Consider the following 17,148-nt stretch of genomic DNA (forward strand, 5'->3'; position numbering starts at 1 on the left):
CCCTTCAAGGGCTGTAGTGCCATGGGGTTTGGTTTTTGGTTTTGGTAAAGTTAGGGATGTATTCCCTTTCTTACTTTTAACCAGTTATAACCTAGAACACAGTTAATAATAACTACTACTTTTAATTAATGCAAAAAACTATGAAAGTAAGATGAAAAATGATTAACAATAATAACAGCAATAGTATTAATAAAATAATCAAATCTAGTGGGGAAACATCATCTGTATATATAAACATTCAGCCTGCGTATGTTTGTGATCGTAAAACTCTAAAAGTAGCTGATACATTGACTTGAAATTTTGACACACCGTTTATTTCTTACGGAATTAATTGGAAAAAAAAAGCCGCACCAAGATGGGAGCGATTTTGATGGACAAATTGTCGCTGGGCGACAACAACTTACTCTGTATCATTATCGTCCGCTAAGAATTACTGTATATAGAAGGATGGGAACATGTCGCCACGTTTTATCAGGTAACGTTCTTGCGAGGAGGTTCACGACTGAGGATGGGAACACGCCGCCATTTTTTATGAAGGACATTTCTTTCTATGAGGTTCATGTAATTATGCAACGCATTGCCTGTTATTTGGAAATGGGAATCCAACATGTCGTGATCGAGATGTACCGCACTTTCATGTAACTAGGCAACTCATTATTCGTTACTGTAAATGTGAATAAACATGAATGTGTCCTACGACCGCAAAACTCTAAAAGTAGTCGATCGTCGTTGTTTTCGCCAGCTATAGTACGAGCTTTATGAGTTGAATCGGGAAAAACAAGAAGAAGAGGAGGAGCAGCACATGTTCCCCGTCACAACCAGTACAATTGCGGGACAAATACAGACTGCATGGCCGAAGATATTCTGCACAGAATAACTCAAGAAACACAAAATCATGGCTTGGATTTCACAGAAGAAATATACAATGAAGTGCTAATCTTCACTGAGGATCTTTTGCCTTCCAATGTGTGGCAAGTTATTGGCACAATTGAGAATGACAGCACCAAATCGATTCATCAATGCAACATTCGACGGAGAACTGCTCAGAGAATAATCATACAACAGAAATAACTTACGGCTGTTCGTCCAAGAAAATACACCGAAACTCCTTCCTGAACAAAATATAGCATTCGATACCATCATACAAGCTGTGGCCAACCAATCCGGTGGATTGTACTTTTTGGACGCTACAGGTGTAACTGGAAAAACGTTCTTAATTTCCTTGATCCTGGCTAAAATCCGTTCAAACAGCCATATTGCGTTAGTTCTTGCTTCTTCCTTGATGGAAGGAGGGAGAACAGCGTATTCAGCTCTTACACTGTCAATGAACATGCAATTCACAGAAAACCTGTCATGTAACATTTAAAAAAAAATGAGGAATGGGAAAGATTCTTCAGGCATGCAAAATCATTGTATGGGCTGAGTGTACAATGGCTCACATGAAGTCATAGGAAGCATTAGATCATACACTGAAAGAGTTGCGAAATAATCAGGCTCCATTTAGTGGAGCATTGGAATTACTATGCAGTGACTTCAGACAAACGCTTCTAGTTATACCTCGCTTAACACCAGATGATTAATTGCATCCCTGCTTGAAATATTCAACTTTTTGGAGCATAGTAAAGAAACATGTATTTAACAACAAATATGAGAGTTCAGCTTCAAACCGATCCAACAGCTAACGTGTTTTCAAAACATGAACATCACCATTCTAAACAGAATCGCAGGTGAAACAGTGACATACAAATCCATTGATTCCGCGATGAGTCAAAGTGAAGTAGTGAATTTTCCAACGGAATTTCTTAATTCTCTCGTCGTTCCCGAATTACCTTCATACATTCTGAATTTGAAAATTGGAGTGCCAATTATATTACTCCGAAAAATCAGTCAGCCAATGTTATGCAATGGCACACGATTAGTAGTTAAAATTGATTAACAATCTAATTGAAGCAACAATTCTGATTGGACCTCATAAAGGTGAAGACATACTACTTCCACGAATACCACTATTTCCGACCGACCTGGCCATCGAGTTTAGACGACTTCAGTTTCCAACATGCCTTGCGTTTTGTTATGAATGTCAATAAATCGCAATCTTTGCAAGTGTGCGGTGTGTACTTAGAAAAAAATTGCTTCTCTCATGGACAATTATTATAAGTCGCATTATGTTTATGCAAAAACAAAATATAAAATGTAATCAATACACTACCTTTACAATAAAAACGATTTCCTGTGAAAAACATATTTTCTTCCTTTCCTTTCATTCCATTCCACACCATAGCCACAGCAACGCAAGGAAGGGTATTGAATTGAACGATGTGTTTTCTCGGTGAATGTTTGTTCGCTTGAATACATTTATTTACTTATCCATTCCTGTCATATCAGACTGAGCCACAGCGAAGCGTGGCCGGTTTTATCTGGTATTATATACAAAAACAAAGCATGTCATCTATATATACATAAAACACATTGTACGTACGTAAAAAATACATAAAGTGGTAATTAAAAGAAAGATTCAAAAATTATATAAATTTCAAGATGATACCGAAATATCGCCTTCAATTGAGAGGTGAGGAGAAGAAGGAGGAGGAGGTGGAGAAGAAGAAGAAGAAGAAGAAGAAGAAGAGTGCAATAATGATGAAGAGGAAGTAGGAGGAGGTGTTTTCGGGTCAAAACTAGATTATTCTTTCATATTTATGTAGTATTTTTACACAGGCTGTGGCCTTAATTAAGGTACAGCCCCAGCACTAGCGTGGTGTGACAATGGGAAATCACGGAAAACCCTCTTCAGGGCTGACGACAGTGGGGTTTGAACCCACTATCTCCCGGATGCGAGCTCACAGCTGCGCGCTCCTAACCGCACGGCCAACTCGCCCGGTCTTAGAAATACAGGAATTCCCACACATATCAAAACTAATAATACTAAATAATTGGAGAAATAAGTAACAAATTGGAGATAACAAGTGTTTGGTGCTGTGAGGTTTTTCAAATCAGTTTACGTAGAAGAAGGAAACTTTAAGAGGAAACTACTAATGTAACATAAAACCGTAGCAAGATGAATAATAGGTGAATAATAAATTCGCTAGTAATTTCAGAAATACTGTTCAAATATGGGTGTTAACTCAGTTTTGTGAAATAGTTGGCGAGGTTATGGGTGGCAAACCGAAGAATAGAGTAGGTTAGAAGATGCCGGAGGAAACAACAACAGAGACCGAAGCGATGTCAAGCGGAAGGAAATGGTACTACCTCGTCTTCTAGTGACGAATGTAGATCGACGGATCTCATAGATGCTGTTAACAATATAATGTGCAGCTCTATTTTCCTTGACTCGCTTATTAATAGACTGGTAGAGAAAGTGGTTACGACATTGCACGAAAGCATTGATTTTACGTAATAAAAGAGTCATTGAGGACTTCAAAGGAGAGCTGGGTAAGCGCGATCAAAAGGTCTGAGAACTTCAAGAGAAGATCTGCAAGCTCAATGACGAGGCAAATGAAGACGTAGAACAGATGAACCAATACCTAAGAAGAAATAATGTGGAAATACATGGTGCGCCAGAAATCCAATGAGAAGACATTTATGAAGTTGTGCAGAACATAGGTGTAGCTGTAGGATACGAAGTCAAGAGGATTGGTCTTGATACTGTGCACAGGATCGCATCTGACAACAAGAATATTCCTCGTCCAATCATCGTCAAGTTCGTCAACAGTTGGAAAAACCACGAACTAATGATGGCCAAGAAGGAAATTATTAGACAACTGCAGTCCTCGACAGTTGGAATAAAAACTACTAGCCACACTGTCTACATAAATGATCACCTCACTCCTAATGCTAAAGGGCTACTAAAGAGAGGTAAAGGCCTGAGGATAAAGGGGTTTAAAATGTGTGGACCCGGGGTGGGTAAATATATGTGCGAAAATATTATACCTCCCAACTAATTACTGTCAAAACAATTGATGACATTGTCAGAATCATGATCAGAATCATGAATTGTACAGCTGTTGGGTTACAGTTTAGCCACTTGAACAAAAATTACCATCATAATCATCGTAATCAATGGATAGGTCAGAAAATCAATTAAATAGCTTAGGAGAAGTTAAAGATACAGGGAACAAAATTAGGATATTATATATTAATACTCAGAGTATACGTAACAAAGGGATAACATTATCAACTCTCACTGTGCAAGCACACATGCCTGATGTTACAGTTAGTACAGAAACTTGGCTGAATCCAGATGATGAAATATATTTTAACTTATCAAATTATGATGGCTATTTTTGTTCAAGACCATAAAAAATTGGTGGTGGGTTTGTCATTTATGTCAAGCAGTGCTATAAAGCTAAGGTCCTAACAACTGAAAAATCTAAAGATGTGCCGTTTAATGTATTATTAGTGGAAATTTCTGGTTCTGATAGAGAGTATCTCGTTCTAGCTTGCTATAATCTAAATATTAAATATGCTGATTCATTCATCACTTGTCTTGAAGTGATGTGGAATAAATATAACAGGAAGTTCTGTGTTACTGTTGGAGACTTTAATATAGATAAACTGGAACAAAGCCAGCGGTCAGAGGAATTACGCAGGCTAAGTGTATGTTGTAATGAAATATCTTGTAATAATGTTTTTCCCACCAGAGTTACAAAGTAGTGCAACCTTGATAGATCATGTTTATGTATATATATATATATATATAAACACTAGCAAGATACACGTGTTTCGCTACGGTATTATAATGAAATTTATAATTGAATGCTTAACGTATTATATATAATTCGCCGAGATTCGCGATCTAACTCGTTTTCTGAGAGAATCCGCCAAAATTCGGGATCTGATTAGTTTTTTGAGAGATTACGGCAAAGTTCCTCCCGTTTTTCAATCTTTATATCCAGCAATCGATTTCGTACTTCCCGGGCTAGGACCAGGTATTCCATCCGGCCAGTTGGGTCCCTAAATCTTTGCCATCTTTTCCTATAAGCATTTTTAATATGGATCAAATCCTTGAGGAGATCCGGCGTGGTGTCGTCTTGGGTGTCTTGGCGGTACTGAACCCGCAGCCGGACTGCAATCGTAGTCATTACACGGCCAGGACCCGTTTCCAGCGCGGTCCGCACATTTTGACGACGGTCCAGAACATTATTATTATTATTATTATTATTATTATTATTATTATTATTATTATTATTATTATTATTATTATTATTATTACCGTGTTTTGGTGGATCAGCAGAGGTGAAAGAAGGTGCGGGCTGGAATGGGTCTAACTACAAATCCGAAAAATTGATTTTAAAACTTTAACAAGGTTATATTTTCTTTTCAGAATCAACCAGTAACAGAATAACAGGTACCAAGTAGCCGAGAAACAAGTTAAGGAAGTACAATTCTAGTACAACTTACAGTTCTTGGGCTTCGAGCCCTTCACTTTACATATCCTGAGCTCCTAGCTCAAATTTAGGAGTGATAACTTTACATAAGGGCAGAAATCCCCTAATACATGGAGCACTTGCTCCTACCTAGCACTGTCAGTCATCCTAGAGGCACACATCAAAATACAAGAAAGAGCAGACCCGCTCTCAATTTTACAAGCCTATCAAAGGCCACAACAAACTTTACTTCTAACTGCCCTCAAGGCACACTTGCAAGGAAACAGGGGTATCTTGTACCCAACCTACAGGGCCTTACAAGAAAAATATGTGATTGATTATAAATGGCCCAAAAACAAGGTGAAGGGAGGCGAGACTTGCACTCCTACATGAACGCTTGTAAAATACCTAAGTGGCGCTAGGCCAATTACACAGGGGCTAATCCCAAGCTAGGGAGGTGACTCGTATAGGGAAAACTTTAACACTTTAAGGAAGAGTAGAAACTCAGTTGCGAAAACGTAGTCACCTCAATTTCAAAATGAAGGGGAGATCGAGAGGGTAAAGCACTCTCTATCCCCAATTTACAGTTAAATAAATTTGTAGTTTTTACATAGACTGAAATGGGATTTACATTTTAAAGAGATGGGTTACATATTAAAGGTTTCGAACCTTCCCCGCGAGTTAAACTGCTTAGCTAGCAAGAAAAGGTGTTAAACGGCCATTACCTTATTGAAGAGCTGCTTCCTGAAGAAAGAGGCGCTTCCCGCCCCCTGCTACATATCCACACACTACGCTAGATGTTGTACTAGTGGCCAAGTGCCGTGAAAATCAGCAGTTTTTAAACCCTCGTGGAAGCTTCGAGACCTTTCATGAATAATTAAGACACACCCACTCAACTTTATTGGGTAGCTAAAAGTTATACATCAACATCGAAGAAGAAAGACACTATTGGTCAAAAATTAATTAAAGAAATTCGGGATTGGCTGAGTTCAAAACTGGCGGAAAGAAAGATTAATATTGCCAACCCAAAAAATGAAAGAACAAAATTTAGTAAAGACAAACTTTCGAATACAAAATTACTTCAAAAAGTTCCTTCCCTTCGCACCAGGGTGCATGATCATAGTTTTTTTTAGTAGAGACATCTGTCAGAGAAGGTCCACACTTCTTGATCAACCAAAAAAATCAAAAACAAATCGAAATACATACAGTGGCATCTTCTGAGGAACTGTTGAATTAATTCAGTTGTTAAAGTTCAGAGTTTCTCCGGTAGAAAGTAATTTAAGGCGGAAAATACAAATGTGCGGCGTAGAGGTGTACCAAGCGGTACAATTATTATTATTATTATTATTATTATTATTATTATTGATGATCTGGAACCCACAGCAAGATGCAAGACCGCTACTTGGCAGTAAATTACATCTGCTGCCATTGTCATTGCTGACAATGTGACCAGCACCATCGTCGCGCGTAGGCAAGTGCGCGAGATTTCTGGCGACACGAATGATATACTTCCGTGCATTATTGATCCTGTTATAGAAGTGAACAATTGCACTGTGAATGTCATTCCTATCGTTTATTTCAAATGTGTTTAAATTTTTATTTATATGCCAGTAGAATGTACTGTAATCTAACTTGATGTTTTCCAAAGGAAAAGATGGTTCTTGAAAACGAACCCAGGAAAGATTAATAATGATCAGTTTATGATCAGAATAAGTATATTATGAACAGTAAAATCAATTGGTCTTAACTCCTTTTTCACCCCACCGCCGTTAAGTTGATATTTATTCCCCCTCCCCAAAAGAAGGGGTGTTTCCTTGTCTTTAAAGGAGATTCGAAATACCAATGTTCACGCCTGTTACCTTCAGTTCTGATATATAAGTATCCCCATAAAAAGAAATCACGTTTTTCACTTCCTTTCACACTCCCCCACCCTTTACGTGAATTTCCCGTTAAAAATACGTGTTTCCTTAATAGTAAAGGATCTTATAAATACCAATTATCACGACCCTAACATCTTCAGGTTTTGAGATACGTGTCCTCATAAAAGGAATTCAGCACCTTTTCACTCCCACCCCCAAGATGATTTCCCTCCAAAACGCTTTTTTTCTTCGTTTTTAAAGGAGATCCCATTACCAATTTTCACGTCTGTAACAACTTTAGTTTTTAATAGATGTAAGTATCCCCATACAATTAATTCAATTAATTTTTCAATTCTTTCATATCCCCCCCCCCTTTTAGGTGGGTTTCCGAAAACAAAAAAATACGTATTCCTTTATTTTTAAAGGAAATTCCAAATACCAAATTTCACGTCTGCAACATCTTCAGCTTTTGAGATATCAGTATCCTAACTAAAAGAATTCAACCCCATTTTCAGTCACTTTTACCCCTCCACCCAAGTGGTTTTTCAGAAAACGAAAAATACATGTTTCGTTATTTTCAATAGAGATAAAAATACTATTTTTCACTTCGGTAACATGTTAAGTTTTTGAGATATGCTGTAGAAATGCTCATTTTAAAATTTCACCCCCTTTTAGTTCCCCTTATGTGGAGTTTCCAAAAACAAATCACCTATGTTTTTTTAATTTTACAGGAGATTCCAAATACCATTTTTTACGTATGTAATATTTTACGTTCCTGAGGTATACTGTAGATATAGTCTTTCTAAAAATTCACCCCAATTTCTCACTCCTGTTTAACCCCCATTAATTGGATTTTCCAAAAACAAAAACTATGTGCTTCTTTATCTTCAAACGAGATCCCAAATACCAATTTTCAGGTCTGTAATATCTTCTGCTTCTGAGATATAAGTATCCTCATTTAAGCCATTCAACTTATTTTCCACCCTTTTTCACACCTCCTATTGCGATTTTCCGAAAACAAAATAATACGTGTTTCTTTATTTTAAAGGAGATTCTAAATACCAATTGTCACATCTGTACACTAAAAGTTTTGAGATATGTATACACTCATTTTAAAATTCACCCCCCCCCCCCTTTTTCAACCACCATTAATTGGATTTCTAAAAACAAAAAATGCGTGTTTCTTTATTTTTTAAGGAGATTTCAAGTACCAATTTTCAGGTCCGTAATATCTTCAGTTTCTGAGATATAAGTATCCTCATTAAAGGCATTCAACCCCTTTTTCACCCTTCCTATTAGGATTTTCAGAAAACAAAAAATACGTGTTACTTTATTTTTAAAGGAGATTCTAAATACCAATTTTTCCATCTGTAAACTTTCAAGTTTTGAGATATAGTAAAAATTCTCCCCCTTTTCACCCCCCCCCCCATTAATTGGATTATCCAGAACCAAAAATAAATTTTTCTTTATTTTTAAAGGAGATCCCAAATACCAATTTTCAGGTCTGTATTATCTTCAGTTTCTGAGATATAAGTATCCTCATTAAAGGCATTCAACCCGTTTTTCACCCCTCCTATTGGGGTTTTCCGAAAACAAAAAATATGTGTTTCTTTATTTTTAAAGGAGATTCTAAATACCAATTTTTCCATCTGTAAACTCAAGTTTTGAGATATAGTAAAAATTCACCCCCTTTTCACCCTCCCATTAATTGGATTATCCAAAAACTAAAAGTACGTGTATCTTTATTTTTAAAGGAGATCCCAAATACCAATTTTCAGGTCTGTAAATATCTTCGGTTTCTGAGATATAAGTATCCTCATTAAAGACATTCAACCCCTTTTTCACCCCTCCTATTGAGATTTTCCGAAAACAAAACAAGACGTGCTTCCTTATTTTTAAAGATTCTAAATACCAATTTTTACATCTATAAAGTTTTGAGATATAGGTACACTCATTTTAACATTTCATCCCCCTTTTCACCCCCTTAACGATGGAATATCCAAAAATCCTCTCTTAGCGAGCACCTACGTGTTAATATGAATGTATCCTCAAAATGTCATTTCTTTATGTCCAGTAGTTTTGGCTCGGCGATGATGAGTCAGTTAGTCAGTCAGTCAGTCAGTCAGTCAGTCAGTCAGGACAAGTTATTATATATATATATATATAAAGGAACACCGCTGTTTCCAGTTTAACTACATTTTCAATGATTTTAGTGACCATAATATATTAATATTTGACTTAGAAAATCAGATTGCCATCCAAACAAACAAGAATCGTTTGATAAACAAAAGAACAGATGTTAAAAATTTAAGTGAACACATGTTTAATAATAATCCCTTAACAATTGATAAGAATGACAAGTGTGGCATAGTAGTAAACAAACAAATAACACCTGAACCTGATCACTCCAAGAGAGGAATTCGTCAAGAATTAATCATAAGAACTTTGTCGCCCTAGCTGTAGGTATTTTGTAACCAAAAATGTTGAGTATAATTTCAAGATAAATCCTGCATGCTAGTTTATGAAAGATGATATAAGGTTCAGTACTAGGTCCCATTCTTTTTCTCATATTTATGAATGATATAGGATTACTAAGCCGGCCGGGTGGTGTAGGGGTAGCGTGCCTGCGTCTTACCCGGAGGCCCCGGGTTGGATTCCCGGCCAGGTCAGGGATTTTTACCTTGACCTGAAAGCTGGTTCGAGGTCTACTCAGCCTACGTGATCAGAATTGAGGAGTTATCTGACCGTGAGATAGCGGCCCCGGTCTAGAAAACCAAGAATAAAGGCCGGGAGAACTCGTCGTGCTGACCACACAGCACCTCGTGATCTGCAGGCCTTCGGGCTGAGCAGCGGTCGCTGGGTAGACCAAGGCCCTTTTAGGACTGTAGTGCCAATGGGGGGGGGGGGGCGGATAGGATCACTAAAATTGTACGGACGATTGTCTCTCTTTTCTGACAACACTAACGTGTTTTATACGAACAGTTGTCCGGATAACCTTGAAATCATGATGCAGTCCAATATTATATTACTTTAGAATTTACTTCTTGTAATCTGACTAAAACAAATTACACCAGCAATTGGAGCTCTTAATAGACTAACACTCTACTAAAGAATATTTATCACACTGTTATTTAAAGATTCTCGTTTGCGGCGACGGTCCTCGGACGCTCCGTTACCCCCTTTCTGATGGCATAAGGCTAATAATAATGATCTGTGGCCCCCGAAGAGGCCTGCTACCACTTGGTACTGGGATACCGTGGTGGACAGAGGTGGAAGAAGGCGCGGGCATGAATGGGTCTATCTGAGACATTCAAAAGTTAATTTAAAACTTTAAAATTAGAGTATATTTCCTTTCTCAGTTCTTCTTCTTCTTAATCTGTTTACCCTCCAGGGTCGGTTTTTCCATCGGACTCAGCGAGGGATACCACCTCTACCGCCTCAAGTGCAGTGTTCTGGAGCATCAGACTTTGGTTCGGGGGATACAACTGTGGAGAATGACCAGTACCTCGCCCAGGCGGCCACACCTACTATGCTGAACAGGGGCATTGTTGAGGAATGGGAAGATTGGAAGGGATAGGCAAGGAAGAGGGAAGGAAGCAGCCGTGGCCTTAAGTTAGGTACTATCCCGGCATTTACCTGGCGGAGAAGTGGGAAACCACGGAAAACCACTTCCAGGATGGCTGAGGTGGGAATCGAACCCACCTCTACTCAGTTGACCCCCCGAGGCTTAGTGGATCCCGTTCCAGCCCTCGTACCGCTTTTCAAATTTCGTGGCAGAGCCGGGAATCGAACCCGGACCTCCGGGGGTGGCAGCTAATCACAATAACCACTACACCGCAGAGGCGGACTTCTCTCGGTTATCTTCTGGTTTCTTTCCAAAACAAAGTTACGAGAATCGAGAAACAAACTTACCAATAAAGTGCTTGCTTGGGTGACAGAGCTTCATGTTTTTGGTCATAACTCCGAAAGTATTGGAGATATTAACAAAAATGTCGCACTGTTATAAAGAGAAAAGTTCAATTTTAAATAAAAAACAAATTGTAAAATCGCATTTTAGGTCGGTTAAAGGTGTTGGTCCCCTCTCCCTTAAAAGTGAAGTAAACTTGGCCAATTATGACCCCCTATTCCGTATGACCGGAAATAATGTTCTACGATAAACGCCTCCTCCACTGTTGTGAGAATCAAAACTCCTGAAATCAACACAACACTAAATTCACAATATGTCAGACTGTTGTATACAATAAACAAATCAAGAAAGAAAACAGATTTATGTGATCTCTCTAGCCTTCGCGGAAGACATAGCAATAATGAGTGAGACGCGAGAAGACGCAAAGGAACACCACATTCATGAATAAGATAGCCAGAAGCGTAGGACAACGGATCGCGTACGATTGGACAAATACTCTGAACACCACCGGGAACTGGAAAACACTAGTAGGTACAGTGCAGAAGGCAAGACAAATTTAAGTACCTTGGGCAATATATAACAGGAAGAAACAACAGCGAGGAGAGGAGAGGGCGAGAAAGATGAAGATAACCTACCTACCTTGCGACCAGAGAAGTGGACGGTAAAAGAGACATACCAACGGATGCGAAGATCAGGCACTACAAGGCAACAGTGAGGAACGCGGCACTGCGCTAAGCCGAGACGATGACACTTAGACAGGCTTGGGTCAGAAAAACTGGAGAAAGAAGAAAGAAAACTTCCTGAGGAAGATACTGGGACCAAAAGGAGTAGGTGAAAGTGGGAAGGATGATCAAGGGACGAATTGTATCGAAATATGACATGCAATCAGAATTGACACGGATAGAATGGCCAGAAAAGTATGGGAGACAACAGGTAGGACAAGAGGAAAGAAGGGAGCTAAGTGGGTTGTCTGGACAGAGACGGGGGATCCAGGTGGAAGGGACGGAGAAGTGTAGAAATAAATATACACCAACCAATACGACAGAGCTCAACGACAGAGAAAAGTACAGGAACAGGATAGAGAAGCACCAATTGGGGGACACGAAAGAAGAAGAACGGGAGAGGAGAAAGAGGATGAAAAGGTTCTGGGCGCAGTGTTGCCAACCCATAAATCTTTTCTCCGCTAAATTTTAGTTGAAAATCCGCTAAATTCCGCTAAATTTCGAAATAGCATATACCAGCTGTTTTAATTACAGAGATTAACTCAACACTCACCAGTTTCAGAACAGGAGTGCATCATCCTCTTCTCCCCGCACTATATGCTATGAAGCAGATGTGCTGGGTTGAGGTTCTGTGGTTTCATATGAAGCCACATGGTACCATTCGTTTTCGAAGTATATGCTGGCAGTTCACAGCGACAAAGCACATGCGGAAATTTGAACTCTATTTCGAAAGTTATGTTCATTTCATTACTGTTTTCACTGTTTTTGATAAGTGCGGAAAGAAATAATGTCAAACAATTTCGTATTTACATTGCACTGCCAATAGATGCACCGTCGGTATTTGGGATCACTGGGAAGCTGGCCTTTAGTCACGGGGGTCCGTGGTTCGATTCCCGGCAGGGTCGGAAATTTTAACCATAATTTGTCAATTCCCCTGGTACGGGGAATAGGTGTATGTGCCGTCTTCATCATAATTTCAACCTCGTCACGACGCGCAGATCGCCTACGGGGGTCAAATCAAAAGACCTGCACTATGCCTCTCCGTAGGCCACACGTCATTTCATTTCACCGTAGCAACTATGATAATAGAATTGAGGAATTTAGACCTTTGTTGCTTAGTCCGCCGAGCATTGCCATCATAGAAACGCTGTTCGATGATGATGTGAAGATGATTATAAAAAATGAGAAGAAATCGCGAAGGAACGATTGCTTGAAGAATGAGACCAGAGGGAGTCATGAGAAAGGAAGAACTCCCTTTACATTAGATGCCATAATATCACACAGTCGCAAGAAAACCAAATGTGAATGCCTACAATATAGAAAGCTTATAAAACTGATGAGCAATAAAATTATATTGATATTGTGATATGATTAGTCTCCTCTGCTGCCACTCATCTCCGATAGATGGGATTAATGCTGCGTCCCGAGTATAATAGCATCCATGAATACTGGCGGGAAGTAGCTGGGGAGTTAGGTAACTTTGCTACATGCTATATGACTGAACCATCTAAGACGGGTAATATAGCTCGTCTTTAATATAAAATAACTGGTGGCGAAACTCATTAATTGTAAATACGTATGTTTGGTCACATTTTCCATTTTTTCGGGTCACATTTAGCAGTTTCTAGAGCATATTTGGGCGACTTTTAGGCCTTACAGACCCGAACCTTAATAATAAGCATTTCATTTTATTTTTACCCAATGAGAGAACTTACTTGTCTCATTCTGTAGCTTAGTTGTGACGTTCCACTGGATGGAGACAGTTACAAGAAGAGAGGGGGACTTGTAGTACTACGGTGGAAGAGAAAAAGAGAAGTATAAAGCTGTTAACTTGTAATGTTATAAATTCAGTACAGCTCAAGCCAGGATTTCTGAAGGAAAGAAAGCAAAAGGAAGAATGAAAAGTGAAAGCTGAAAAAAGTAAGATGATGCCATATATCTGAGCTATTAGCAGGAGGAAGTGTAACCGGTCAGGGCCTACCCCAACACGGGCGTGGAAGAAGGCGCATGAGCGTGTGAATGAACGTGGAAACAAAACCAAAAAGAGGAAAACAATAGTGGAAGAAATAAACAGATGCAGATAGTAGAAAACATCAAAAACGATGAAAATAAACTCCAACAAAAATAATTACGTCAGTATAAAAAAGGAACAGCACTTGCCTATAGTAGGCAGGCTGGCATCATAAAAAACGTCAACAAACACAGCGCATTCGGAGAGTCTTCCTTTTTCTGAGTACACAGCCACTTCTCAACAAATCAATTCCTCTCGGCTAGTGGCATTGAGTTTCGAGTGTCGATATTTCCGGTTGTCGATCGAGGTATCGCGCGCCAAGGTGGACCGAGCTTTGAAGGTCAGCCACGACCAGAAAGCGAGCAAAAAACGCAATTAAGCCAGTCCAGAGCCGACGCGTGACTGGTCTGGCGCGCGAGGCCCACGATACATTTGGTAACCATCAGCTCCAAACTGGAAGAAGAAGGCTTTGATGCGCGCGGCCACTTGATGTTTCGTACATTGAGCAAACATCTTTTATTCCATGATAATGGATTACCAGCACTTTAAAGAGTTTATTTTTGTAATGACTTATGCCGACAATTATTATGATATCCATAAAATATTCTACAATTTTACTCCCTTAAAAATATATTCCTTGACTTTTATTATACAATGACTTAAAAATATAAGAAAATACTCCCAACTGGACAACTTTACTCCCACTACTTATTTAAACTAACATGTTTGATTTTCAATACTAACTTGATCTTACAAAATGACATTTATAATAATCTTGTAAGCCAGATCCTTGTCATAAGAAACGAATGTTTATTAAAATGGACACAACCAAGGTCCTTCAAATTAAAGCAGGTCATTAATACACATTTCATTGATGCAAGTTCACTGTCAACAAATTTCTTTCTGGAATCCTTCGTGTTTTCATTAAATTAACATATTGAACCGATACACAATAACAAACTTCATATATCTTCTAAAATTATGAACAAGTTGTCACTTGACCAGCAGCTCACCGACATTTTATGAGACTGATTTAATACTTTATCCTTTTCCGTCAGGATTTTCAGTTTTTTATTTCAGATTTGGGAACTGAATATACGGATTGTTCCTTTATTGTATAGACTTCTCAATATCAGTTTACCGTTCAATTTTGTGAAGTTCGATCTACTAAGATTGAAACATTAAAATACAGTACGCATTTATTAGATATTGCTCTTAAGTAAAAAACCCAATCTGTTTTAATACCACTTTCCTGTTTTACTAAAAGCAGTTTGCATAATGTATCGAAAAGAGAGAGAGGTGTACATCCCGAAAAAAAGTAGGCCTAGATGTACCCAGTAGCGTAGTTAGGATCGGCCGATGGTGGGGTTTATAATTACAAAATGGTGACAGAAAACAATGTGCACAATGTGTGGTGCGCTTATGTCATTATAAGGACAAGTGAATTATATTGATATTCCGATTGCATAACACTACAAACTCTTACATTTAAATACAGAACAAGTACAATGCGATCAAGGTCAACAGTTTTAGACCGAATGATGTTCACTTTACAATCTAAAATCCAACTTTCTAAGGCTTCCTTGAAAATAGATTCAACAGATCTGTTGGTTGTAGAATGATGTCCCTGATGTCTATTTAGTTTATTGTTTATTGTCAGTTTTTATTGAATGTTGCCAATGATGCTTTCACGACCCGTAGGCCTACTTATAAACATGATAAAGGCTTTTGGGCTTATGCCGTGTCAAGAAAATAGGGTAACCCTCTTAGACTGATTTTGATGGTTCCATCAGCTTCCGCTTCGAACGCTAGCACTGTACCGCGTCCGGGGAGCCATCTGGTGACGAATGAATGTACCATTTCCACTTCCATTATAACGTCTAAATTCTAAAGTTCATTGTTTAAGAAGCCTTTCTCGTGGACAGTCGAGATTTTCTTCTGATGATGCAGAGCACAGTTGTCTGCGAAACGTAAAGAATTTCACCTTATTTTCTTGACACGGCATAAGCCCAAAAGCTTATATCATGTCTATATAGTTTTTATTTACTTTCGTTTTGTAAAATTTCCATGGAGGGGGTTCTAACGTCCAGTAACACCCTTGGCTACGCCCCTGCATTTTACCTTTAAAAGAGTGCGTCTGGTAATCCAGTATATACCAGAGAAAAGAAAGACACTATACCCTCTATCTCATACATTATATTCCTGCCTAAATGACGGGACCTTCAATACAAGGTTTTAAAAAAAACTGTATTGGTGGATTTTTACTTTTATCCTATACAATTTGTAGAATGTTTTATTATTTCGTAAAGAAGAGGAAATATCTTTCTTTCTAGCATGGTTCATAAAATAAATACTCTCGTGATTGTTAATAAGATATGGATTTAAATGACACACGTGTCTAGATTATTGTATTTTCATCACCGCTTTATCATTTTACAATCCAACAGCAGTTATAACGTGCCCTTTTCCTACCAGCAAACATCTGGCTATGGCAACACAGGTAAGTTTTTCCTTCATAAGTCATGGGAAATTGTTCTAATCTGAAAATATTCTGGTACATTGTGTGGACAAGGCTGCGGTATTCACAGTTTATAGTGGATCTATAGAGGCGCCTAATTCATCTTCAAGGACTCCCGACGGAACGCTGGGAGGCATAAAACAATCTGTATAAAGAAACCTTCGTGCTGTAGTTCCATGTCAGGAGTATCAACACCATGGTCACGTATTAACGTGTGTGAATTGTGAATAATCTCTCTTCTCTCCGTGTAAATAACCACTCGTGGTACCGAGTGAGTTGGCCGTGCGGGTAGGAGCGAGCAGCTGTGAGCTTGCATTAGGGAGACAGTGGGTTCGAATCCTGAAGATTGTTTTCCGTGGTTTCCCATCTTCACACCAGGTAAATCTTCACACCGGTTTTTAGTTTGCGAGGCCTAGGTAGTCTTTGATCATCCCGCCTTCGTGGCTCTACTTTTTCTTTCGCCGATACCTCCATTTTTCGAAGAATCAGAATTCTTCCATTTCTTATTTTGATTAGTGTTAAGAGGGGATGTTGTCAGGTTGTATTCATAATTTATTTATTTGTCATGAGTCTGTAGAGTTACACTCCACATTCAACAGACACTTTGCATGAATTGAATAAATGAATGGCTGGTTGCATGAACGAATGAATGAATTAATGAATGAATGAATGAATGACCGAATTTTATTCATGCATTCATGAATGAATAAACACATCTCTCCCTGTCACGGATAACATACAGCTAGGGAGAGAGCATACCTAATTGAA

This window comes from Anabrus simplex, chromosome 5 (assembly GCF_040414725.1).
Source record: "Anabrus simplex isolate iqAnaSimp1 chromosome 5, ASM4041472v1, whole genome shotgun sequence".
Lineage (NCBI taxonomy): Eukaryota > Metazoa > Arthropoda > Insecta > Orthoptera > Tettigoniidae > Anabrus > Anabrus simplex.